This window comes from Eptesicus fuscus, chromosome 5 (assembly GCF_027574615.1).
Source record: "Eptesicus fuscus isolate TK198812 chromosome 5, DD_ASM_mEF_20220401, whole genome shotgun sequence".
Classification (NCBI taxonomy): Eukaryota; Metazoa; Chordata; class Mammalia; order Chiroptera; family Vespertilionidae; genus Eptesicus; species Eptesicus fuscus.
In genome coordinates, this window is record NC_072477.1 from 66,511,476 (window position 1) to 66,522,162 (window position 10,687).

The 10,687-nt window shown below is 47.1% G+C and overlaps 1 pseudogene; it reads left to right on the forward strand.

Annotated features, from left to right (window-relative positions):
• Window positions 1–6,065: 6,065 nt before the first annotated feature.
• Window positions 6,066–6,688, forward strand: LOC103287315 (ras-related protein Rab-7a-like; annotated as a pseudogene).
• The last annotated feature ends 3,999 nt before the right edge of the window (window positions 6,689–10,687 follow it).

A 10,687-nucleotide genomic window follows, 5' to 3' on the forward strand; every position in this document is an offset into this window, starting at 1 on the left:
TTGGTTCACAAAACCACACAGGTTTCAAGTATACAACTCAACAAAACATTATCTGCACACTGCATCGTGCACCTATCACCCAAAGTAAAGTCTCTTTCCATCCCCATTTATCCCCCCTTTGCCCACCTCCACTTACCCCTACCCCCTTTCCCCTCCGGCTATCAGCATACTGTTTGTGTGTGTGTGTGTGTGTGTGTGTGTGTGTGTGTGTGTGTGTATCCTATCTAATAATAGAGTAACATGTAAATTACCATCACTCCGCTACGCCCACGATTGGGCGGCGGGAGGCTGGGGGGCGGGAATCGGGGTGGCCTATCTGGCCATTGAGAGGCACGGAACCGCTGCCACTGTGGGGGGCTACCCTGCTGTTGAGAGGCGCAGGGGGCGGGACTCCCACCCCCTGTGCCTCTTAATGGCCAGATCCGCAGCCGCTGAGGGGGCCTGCCGCGGACACCCAGCTGCGCCTCTCAACGGCAGAGTAGCCAGGTGTCCGCGGCAGCCCCCTTCAGCGGCCGTGGATCTGGCTGTTGAGAGGCGCAGGGGGAGGCTTCTGAGAGGCCTGGTGCACCAGCGGATAGGCACCCAGCTCCACCGCGAAAAGCGAAAGCTTGTAGGGGACCCTACACGTGCATGATTTAATCAGGCACTGGGCCTCTAGTATAAATATATATACTGGAAGCCCAATGCACGAATTTGTGCAGCAGTGGGGTCCCTTGGCCTGTCCTGCGGGATCGGGCTGAAACTGGCTCTCTGACATCCCCCGAGGGGCACCAGATTTGCAAGAGGGCGCAGGCCAGGCCGAGGGACCCCACCAGTGCACGATCAGAGCCAGGGAGAGACGCAAGAGGTTGGCCAGCCGGGGAGGGACCACGGGAGGGCTCCAGTGCGTGTCTTGCCTGTCTCAGTCCTGATCAGCTGGACCCCAGCAGCAAGCTAACCTACCTGTTGGAGCGTCTGCCCCCTGGTGGTCAGTGCACATCATAGTGACTGGTTGACTGTCTGCCCCCTGGTGGTCAGTGCACGTCATAGCGAGCATGTTTGTTTATTTTGTTTTTTTAGATTCAATTGTTGATAGATATGTATTTTTTGCCATTTTATTGTTCATATTTTGATCCTTTCCCCCCCCTTCTTTTTCTTAAAAAGACCCTTTAACATTTCATATAATACAGTTTTAATAGTGATGAACTCCTTTAGCTTTTTCTGGTCTGGGAAGCTCTTTATATGTCCCTTGATCCTAAATAATAACTTTGCTGGGTAATCTTGTTTGTAGGACCCTGCTTTTTTCTACTTTGAATGTTTCTTGCCAATCCCTTCTGGCCTGAAAGTTTCTGTTGAGAAATCAGCTGTCTTATGGGAGCTCCCTTGTAGGTAACTAACTGCTTTACTCTTGCTGCTTTTAAGATTCTCTCTTTGTGTTTAAACTTTGGCATTTTAATTATGATGTTTCTTAGTGTGGGCCTCTTTGGGTTCATCTTGTCTAGGACTCTCTGTGCTTCCTGGACTTGTATGTCTATTTCCTTCACTAAATTAGGGAAGTTTTCTGTCATTTTTTCAAATCGGTTTTCAATTTCTTGCTCTCTTCTTCTGGTACCCCCATTATGCAAATTTTGGTACCCTTGAAGTTGTCCCAGAGGCTCATTACACTATCCTCAATTTTTTGAATTCTTTTTTCTTTTTGCTGTTCTGACTGGGTGTTTTTTGCTTCTTTATATTCCAAATCGCTGGTTTGATTCTCTGCTTCATCTACTCTACTGTTGATTCCCTGTAAGTTATTCTTCATTTCAGTTAGTATATCTTTCATTTCTGATTGTTCCTTTTTATGCTTTGAAGTTCTCACTAAGTTCATTGAGAATCCTTACAACCAGTGTTTTGAACTCTGCATCTAGTAGATTGTTTGTCTCCATTTAGTTTAGTTATTTTTTCCTGGTGTTTTGTTCTGTTCTTTCATTTGGGACATGTTTCTTTGTCTCCTCATTTTTGCAGCCTCCCTGTATTGGTTTCTATGTATTAGGTAGAGCTGCTATGTCCCTCAGGCTTGGTAGAGTGGCCTAAAATAGTAGGTATTCTGTAGGGTCCAGTGGCACAGCCTCCCTGATCACCCCAGCTGGGCACTAGAGATGCGTCCCCTGTGTGGGCTGTGTACAGCCTCCTCTTATAGTTGAGGCTTGATTGCTGTTTCACATCAATGGGAGGGATTTACCTTCAGGCCCATCAGCTTCAAGGACTGGCTGAAACTACTGACCACTAACCTCTGACAACTATGGAGGATCAGCTGTGCAGGGGCCCACACAGAGCAGGACTTACTTCAGCAGGGCTCTGGTGCCCACTGAGTCCGCCCCTTGAGTGTGTCACTTGTGCAGGTGGTTGGGTGGTGCTTTGATGTGGTCTGAAACTGTCCACTGGGTGTCCTGACTCTGGGGCCTCCCAAGAGGTATAGGCCAAGGTCAGCAGCCACTTGTGTTCTCCCCAGGGACATACAGGGCCACCTGGCATGAGCTGCAAATAAATATGCAGATGGCTGCTACTTGTGCTGGGCTTGGTAGTGCCAAGGTGAGGCCAAGCTGTGAACCAATACTGGCTACTGCTAGTGCCCGGCCACTTATTGAGAGGTATTGGGCATGCTGCTTGTTTGAGAGATTTTAGGAAAATCTGAAGCATGAGCCAAGACAGGCCATTTGTATAGAAAAGCCACTGGAAACCGCTTGGGTGGGCCCAAAACTTGGGTGGGGCAGGGCCTCAGGGAATCACCAGGATGGGGTCAGGTTGTGTGAGCCAGGTTGATGGAGTCTCAAATATGGTGCCCACCTGCCAGCTCTGTGGGTAAGGGCTCAGAAAAGGAACAATGGCCTCTGCCAGTGCTTCTGTCTGGGAGAAAGCTGCCCCCAGTGCTTGCTTGATGCAGGACAACTCAGTTCCTGTATGTCCCTGGTGCCTTTTGAGCTACTGTGCCAGCACTGGGGCTCAAAGCAAGTGAGTCCAATTAAGTCCATATGTGGGCCCTTTAAGAGGAATTGCCTCAGATTCCATCAGCCCTTATCACCCTTAATCCCTGTTTTTTTACAGACAGAAGTTATGGGGGCTTCTCTTTCTGACACAGGATTCCTGGGCTGGGGGGCCTGGTGTGGAGCTGGGACCCCTCACTCCTCAGGGGAGACCTTGGCAACAGAGCTATCCCTCCCAATTTTTATCCCCTACAGATGGATGTGGGACAAGCCCCTTCTGTGACTCTCCCCTTCTACTACTAGTCTTGCTGTGTCTTCTTTAATTCCCTAGTTGTGGGACGTTTATTCAACCAGATTTCAGATGGTTCTGAATGATGGTTATTCTGCAGTTTAGTTGTAGTTTTGATGTGGTTGTGGGAGGAGGCGAGAACCGTGTTTACCTATGCCACTATCTTGGCCAGAAGTCCAAAAGACTAAGATTTTTCTTCTCCTGGTGTGATAAACAACTATTTAAGGAAAAAAGCAGAGTCGGACCTGCATTACCACCATTTGTCCACCATCCAGAACTGAAATGTCAGTGCTGACATGTACACATAAGGAACTGTTGGACATTGAAATTGGGTCTCAAAAGAACTGTTGGCCCAGAAAGAAACTCACTACACACTGATTCATTTGCCTGTCACCATAACCATTATTGCTTGTCTCATTTTCGGTTCTTATAAGTGTATTTCTAATAGCACATGATCTCACTCATCTAGGGGAAATAATGAACAACATAGACTGATGAACAAGAACAGACCCAGAAACAAGGAGGCATGGATCAGACTGTCGGGCCTCGGGGGGAGGGTAGGGAAGGGTGGGGGTAAAGGGGGAAGATCAACCAAAGGACTTGTGTGCAGGCATATGAGCCTAACCGGCGGTTAAGGACAACAGGGGGGTGGGGGCATGTGTGGGGAGGGGTGTGGGATGGGAATGGGGGGACGAGGACAAATATGTGATACCTTAATCAATAAAGAAATTTAAAAAAAGAAAAGAAAAGAAAAAAGCAATAAGGTCCAAAACATTTTCCCAAAGAGTAGCTGATCGTAAGATGGATAGGGAATATTTCTGTACCAGAAAGTAGTGTTTCTGTAATTCAGGCAAGATTCTAGCTTTGCTGTTTCTCTACGTCCCTCCCCTTTTATCTTTAGGAAACAGAAATTTTAGTCTGAGAAGATGGGGAGTTGATTTAAAAGAACCAAAAAGAGATTCTAGGACTGAAAGGCTTTTAGCCCCCCATGAAAACCTGGATGAGGTCTGAGGAGCAGCTCCCAGATCCCTGCTTACCTTCTTGCTTCACTCTTTAATAAAGATAGATTTCCACAGAAGGGAGTCCAATATGTTGTAACTATGGTTTCTTAATTGCTTTAGAGGTGACAATGTAAGTGATGGCTCTAAAAGAAGGTGAAACTATTTACCAAAAATAAATTTGATATTAGTTCCCAAAGCTAACTTATTAATATAGACTTACCTTAGGCTATTTAAGTGGCACTAAATTTGAAACCAAGAGTCTTGGGTGCTATCTTTATCCGTCTGTGGCTTACTGTGTGGTCATAAATAAGTCAAGACCTCTTTGTGTTCAGTTCCCTTTCAGAAATTGGACCAACCATAGGAAAAATGGTATTGGCCAAAAATACTGATCTGTTTCCTTTGACCCTGGAAACTCCCAAAGAACTCCAGTTAGGACTTCCTCAAACCAGTAAAATTTATGAGTTGAGAGAGCCTTTTTTTTTTTTTTTTATCACACCAAACTTTCTTCCTTCCTCGTGTCCTTAGTGAAACAGAAAGTTAGAGCAAATGGAGCAATGAATATTGCTAAACCTTAGAGCCAGGGAAGGACAATTACCAACAAGGGCAAAGCAGTAATAACTTGGTGTATCCAGAGAAGGTTGGGTTGGAGCCAAGGAGATAAGCTAAGTGTCTGCTACTGTTCTCTTCCGGTACATGCACTCATCACCCAGGGCTTGGCAAGATTAGTGCTGGAACCGCACAGGATTGCGTCCAGTACCTGCTCCAGAAATAGGCTCCAGATATAGGCACAGCAAGTAAACAAATACCCTACCAGTTGTTGCTGAGGTGTCCTTCCCAGGCAGGCCTGCCCACGGGACTATTGCTGAAAGAGGAAGACAGCCTGGAGCCACTCCCTGGCCCTGCCTTGGAATGAGTCCCTAAGGCTGAGAATAGCTGCAGTCACCTGAGACAGTAGGTATTTTCCTGAAAATTCCAAACTGTTCCAATCAGCTCTGGCCCTACTTCAGTTATAAGATTCAAGACAGGCTTGGCTGGTGTGGCTCAGTGGTTGAGTGTTGACCCAGGAAACAAGAGGTCAATGGATCAATTCCTGGTTAGGGCACATGCCTGAGCTGCAGGCTTACTCCCCAGTAGGGGGCATGCAGGAGGCAGCCAATTGATGATGTTTCTCTCATTGATGTTTCTATGTCTCTATCCCTCTCCCTTTCTCTCTCTCGAAAAATCAATAAAAACATATATTTTTTAAAAAGATTAAAGACAGGCCCTAACCGGTTTGGCTCAGTGGATAGAGCGTTGGCCTGCAGACTGAAGGGTCCCAGGTTTGATTCCGGTCAAGGGCATGTACCTTGGTTCTAGGCACATCCCCAGTTGGGGGTGTGCAGGAGGCAGCTGATCGATGTTTCTCTCTCATCGATGTTTTTAACTCTCTATTCCTCTCCCTTCCTCTCTGTAAAAAATCAATAAAATATATATTTTTTAAAGATTAAAGACAGGACACTGCCATAACAATGTTAGGTTTGTGAGAGGGCTGTTTACTTGAACCCAGAAGTGGGTTATTGAAGGCACAGCTTCATTCATCTAACCAATATTTGGTGAGCCCCTGCCGTGCTTCAGGCACTGTGCACGGTAGGGAATAAAACAAAACCAGGCGCAGTGGTGGTGGAAGTGGGAGCAGGGCTGGCGTCTTGGAGAGCGCTGGAGAATCTGCTGGAATTGGAACTTGGACTTCTCTGTCCCTGTCCTCCCTTGAGTCTCCTTCTTGGTGGGAGCCCTGGTGACATGCCCGGCTCAGAGCCCCCAGAGGAGCAGTCATTTGAAGGATGACCTACCTCTAGGAAGAAAGTGTTGCTGAAGGTTATCATCCTGGAAGATTCTGGAGTTGGTAAGACATCACTCATGAACCAGTGTGTGAAGAAGAAATTCAGTAGTCAGAAATTCAGAAATTCAAAGCCACAATAGGAACAGACTTTCTGACAAAGGAGGTGATGGTGGGTGACAGACTAGTTACAATGCAGGTCGGAACCTGCAGGGCAGGCATGGTTCCCGTCTCCTGGTGTGGCCTTTTCCAGAGGTGCAGACTGCTGTGTTCTGGTATTTGACGTGACTGCCCCCAACACATTCCAAACCCCTGATAGTTGGAGAGATGAGTTTCTCATCCAGGTCAGTCCTTGGGATCCTGAAAACTTTCCTTTCGTGGTGTTGGGAAATAAGATTGACCTTGAAAGCAGACAAATGGCCACAAAACAAGCACAGGCCTGGAGCTGCAGCAAAAACAACATTCCCTAATTCAAGACCAGTGCCAAGGAGGCCATCAGCGTGGAGCAGGCATTCCAGACGATTGCACGGAATGCACTTAATAGGAAATGGAGATGGAGCCTTACTACGAATTTCCTGAACCCATCAAACTGGACAAGAATGTCCAGGCCCAGGCCTCGGCGGAAAGCTACAGTTGCTGAACGAGCAGTGAGAGGAGAGCACAGAGCCCTTCACGAACCAAGAACACACTTGGGACTTCCAACACAAACCCCCTCTCCTCTTTCAAACAAAACATGAAGTGATCTCTCGTATCCAGCTGCCGAAAGAAACCGCACCAAACACACTCAGCCCTCCATACAACCCACACACACACACAGATCTGACACAAGCAGACACTCCAGCAGCCCAGGCCTGTGATAGGCTCCACCGGGGTCTGCCCACCCACTGCATCAGCCCTCATGTGGCAACAGGATGGGCCAGCTGTAGAAATTGTTCTGGTGTGGAGTCAACATCAGAAGCTTATTCCTTTTGTCCACCCGGGAGAGAGAACTGTTTACAGGTAATCTGAGCCTAATTAGTTATCTGATTTTTTTAATGGTCTTGTGATCTTTTTACCCCATCACTCCCCCATCCTGTGAAGGCCAGCACTTGGGAAGGCTGGTGCCCTATGCTTCGCTACAGGCTCATACCCAGTCTGATCAGGCTGAGTTTTGTATGTATCTGTTAATGCTTGTTACTTTTAACGAATCAGACCTTATTACAGTATCTATTTATTATATAAAACTTATTAGAAAAGAATTTTGTAGTACATGTTAATATATGCAACCAATTAAAATGTATAAATTAGTGTAAAGAAAACAAAAAAAAACAAACAACCAAACAAAACAAAACCACATCTTCCCACATTATGGCCTAGCTAATTAGTGCTGTAATCACTACTGTTGTAGAGCCCAGGGGTGAGCACAGGGTGCTTTGAGAGCGTATAGGAAGGCGATATGAGAGCTCTAGGAAGTCAGTGTGGTAGGTAGGAGAGAGGCCATGTTAGGAAGCTGAGTCCAGAAGAATGAAAAGCAGAGAGAATGAAGGGATAGAGCATGGAGGCAGAGAAAAGACCCAGAAGAGGACAGCAGTATATCCATCTGGAAAGATGGTTATGGCTGCCATGGGCTTGACAAGATTGATTAGAGGAACACAAATTCACATTTGACAATGCTATGTCTACATGAAATAATACAATTAGAGGGCTCGTGGTCTTCCTTTTTAATTTTTAAGCTTTATTTCTTTGAAGTTAATTTTTTTTCACTCTTGCAGAACAAATAGAATCATCTACTTACCAACAATGGGTATATCAATATATCACATCCCACACTTTGTTTGGTCTTGCAGGGAGATGAGGACACTCCTTCATTGAGATGTTGGGTCAATATTCCCTCTCCTTGAACCTGGGTAGACCTATGTAACTGCCTTGCTATTAGAGTACAGCATAAATAATGTGACTTCTGAGGCTAGATCATACAAACATGCCACCTGGTTCTCTCTCTCTCTCAACATGCTCCTTGGTCGTTCTAACCAACAGGTAAGAAGTGTGACTACCTTGAAGCCCCCATGCCCGAGAGGCCATGCAGAGATAGAGGTGCTCCCAGCAGTTTCCTCCCTAACTGTCTAAGTCTTCCCACCCAGACATCAGACACACAAATGATCCAATCATTTCAGGCCCTAGTCTTATAGCTGCCCCAGCGGACTCTGCAAAGCCCTGAAGATTCATGAACAAAATAAATTTCATGGTTCAGGCCACTAAGTCTTGGGTTGGTTTGATACTCAACAACAGATAACCGGTACACCGTGACCTAGGTTTCGGATTTTATGTAGCTAATTCCAGGTATTTGCATCCCTTTTAGTTTCTGATGGTGACAGAATTTTTATGTTCAGTGTGGAGAGGAGCAGAATTGCAGGGGCCCAGCAGTGAGGTGGTTGCAGTTGTCTGAGAAGGAGATGATAGTATCTTGAGGACTTCTGTTTCCACTTAGGGTGTGGAATGCTGCAAGAAAATATCGCTCCCATCCTAACAATGAGAAGTAGCCAAATAGTCTACAAAACCATAGCTTTTCTCGAGCCCTCAGAAAGCTGAGGTCACAAGGCAACCAAGTAAAGCTCTTCAAGGAGAGAGAGACACACATGTCCTGTTTGAACTTTAGCGGGCCTGCGAGAAAGAGGTGGCTGTCATACAAGCAGATAAGAAGAACCCAACAAAAACTGAACACAATTTAAAAGGCTGCACGTGGGCTAGTGTGCACAGGGGACAGTTTGTACTCACAGGCTAGTGTATGTGGGGGTGAGGTGTGGAGAGCGGGGGGTTGGGAGTGGGAACAAAACCAAGCTTCCAAGGCCTCCCCCGAGGTTCTGAGAAAGGGTGGGAGCAGGGCAAGAACGGGCCACGGCCTTTCCTTCTCGGTGGTGCAGGCACGTAGGAGGTGACTAAGGCAGCTGCTGGGGAACCAAGACAGGCCCAGCTGCTTCCACCGTCCTCCTCTCTGGGAAGCAAAAGCCTTAAACCACGGGGGGAGGGGCAAATTCTTGCTTCCAGGGAGGAATAAAAGCAAAACTCAGCTGCTTCTGGGTGAGAGGTAAAAAGCTCCTTGAACACAGGCAAAGATCCACGGCTTCTGGGGAAAGAACAGAAGCAGAAACCCTTTACCCCAAGGGGAGAAGCAGGCAACTCTCTTGGGCTGAAGATTCAAGCAAAGGTCTTCTCTGTTGGGGAGAGAGCAGGGCACTCTGGCCACCCAAACCAACCCTAGAGCAAAGCCGCGTTTGGCTGTCACAGGGAGTAGGGGCAGAAATCCCGAGAAAGCCCCGCTCCTGAAGCGCAGGAGCATGGGACCAACCTAAGACAAGCTGAACCAGGGTAACAGAGACACACGCCCTCCGCCTCCCATGCCCTGCGCCTCCAGGAGCCTATCACCAAATAGCGGTCTACCACGGGTGGAGGGCAGGCATGCAGGGATGGCTGAAGAGCTGAGGGTGGAGCAGGAACACAGAAAAACCTTCTGACACCCCAGTCCCCACTCTAAGTTTCACCCCCAGAGAAACTCGACGCCTGTGTTGCACTGAGGTAATGATAACAACAACAAAACCCAAACCCTGCCTGATTCCTCACTAGGTTGACTCAACACTCCCCAGATCAGCAACTGACAGAAGAGGCACGCCCACTTCCAGGCATAAATACTTTCTACTTCAGTCTCTGCTGTTCTACACGCGATGGGCATTCCATAAAACAGTTATGAAACACACAAAAAGGCAAGAAAGGAAAAACGGCACTCCGTTGTCAAAAGATAAATCCATAGAACGAGAGCCACAGATAGCACAGGTACTGGAACTACCGGACAGGGACTTTAAAATAATAATGACCAATATGTCTAGTGGAGAAAGGTGGGCAACTTGCATAAACAGATGGGGACTTTCAGTAGAGATGTGGAAACGGCAATAAAGTCAAATGGAAATGCTAGAAATAAGCCATGATAACAGAGATGAATTCCTTTAATAGGCTTTTGAATAAGTAGGCACAGCTGAGGAAGGAACCAGTGAATTTGAGAAAGGTCAATAGAAATCATCCACACTGAAACAGAAAGAGAAAAAGAGGTGTATGTGAAGGAGGGGGGGTTAGGAGTGGGAACAAAACCAAGCTTCCAAAAGCTGTGGGAGAATATAAAACAATCTAATAAACGTGTGATATGAGTCCCAGAAGGTAGAGACTGGAAATGGGGCAGAAGAAATATTTGAAGATTACAGCCACATGCTTGTGGCAATGAAGTGATATGGAAGCATTTAGGGGAAGGACCACTGGAACTTGGTAACTGAGTGGAATGAAGTGTGAGAGCGTGGGGGGAATGAAGCATGCTCTGCATATGGCACAAGGTAGTGTTAGGTGGTTAGCAAGTGACAGTGCCAGGACTGAGAGCCAGGCCTAGCTCTCTCCAGAGCCCGTGCTCTTTGTTGCTGCACAATACTGCCGCCTACAGGCCAGGCTAGAACGGCAGTGGTTCTCTGCGCCTCCAGTCCCTGACTCTCCAGCGTCAGGCTTTAGGAAGGCCATCAATGTGCTGCCTGCTGTGAGTCAATGTGTGGTTGAGAGATACTCATCTTCCATTCTCCCCATCTCTCTTTCCCAAGATGAGAACAATCTCTTTCACAGATTGTTC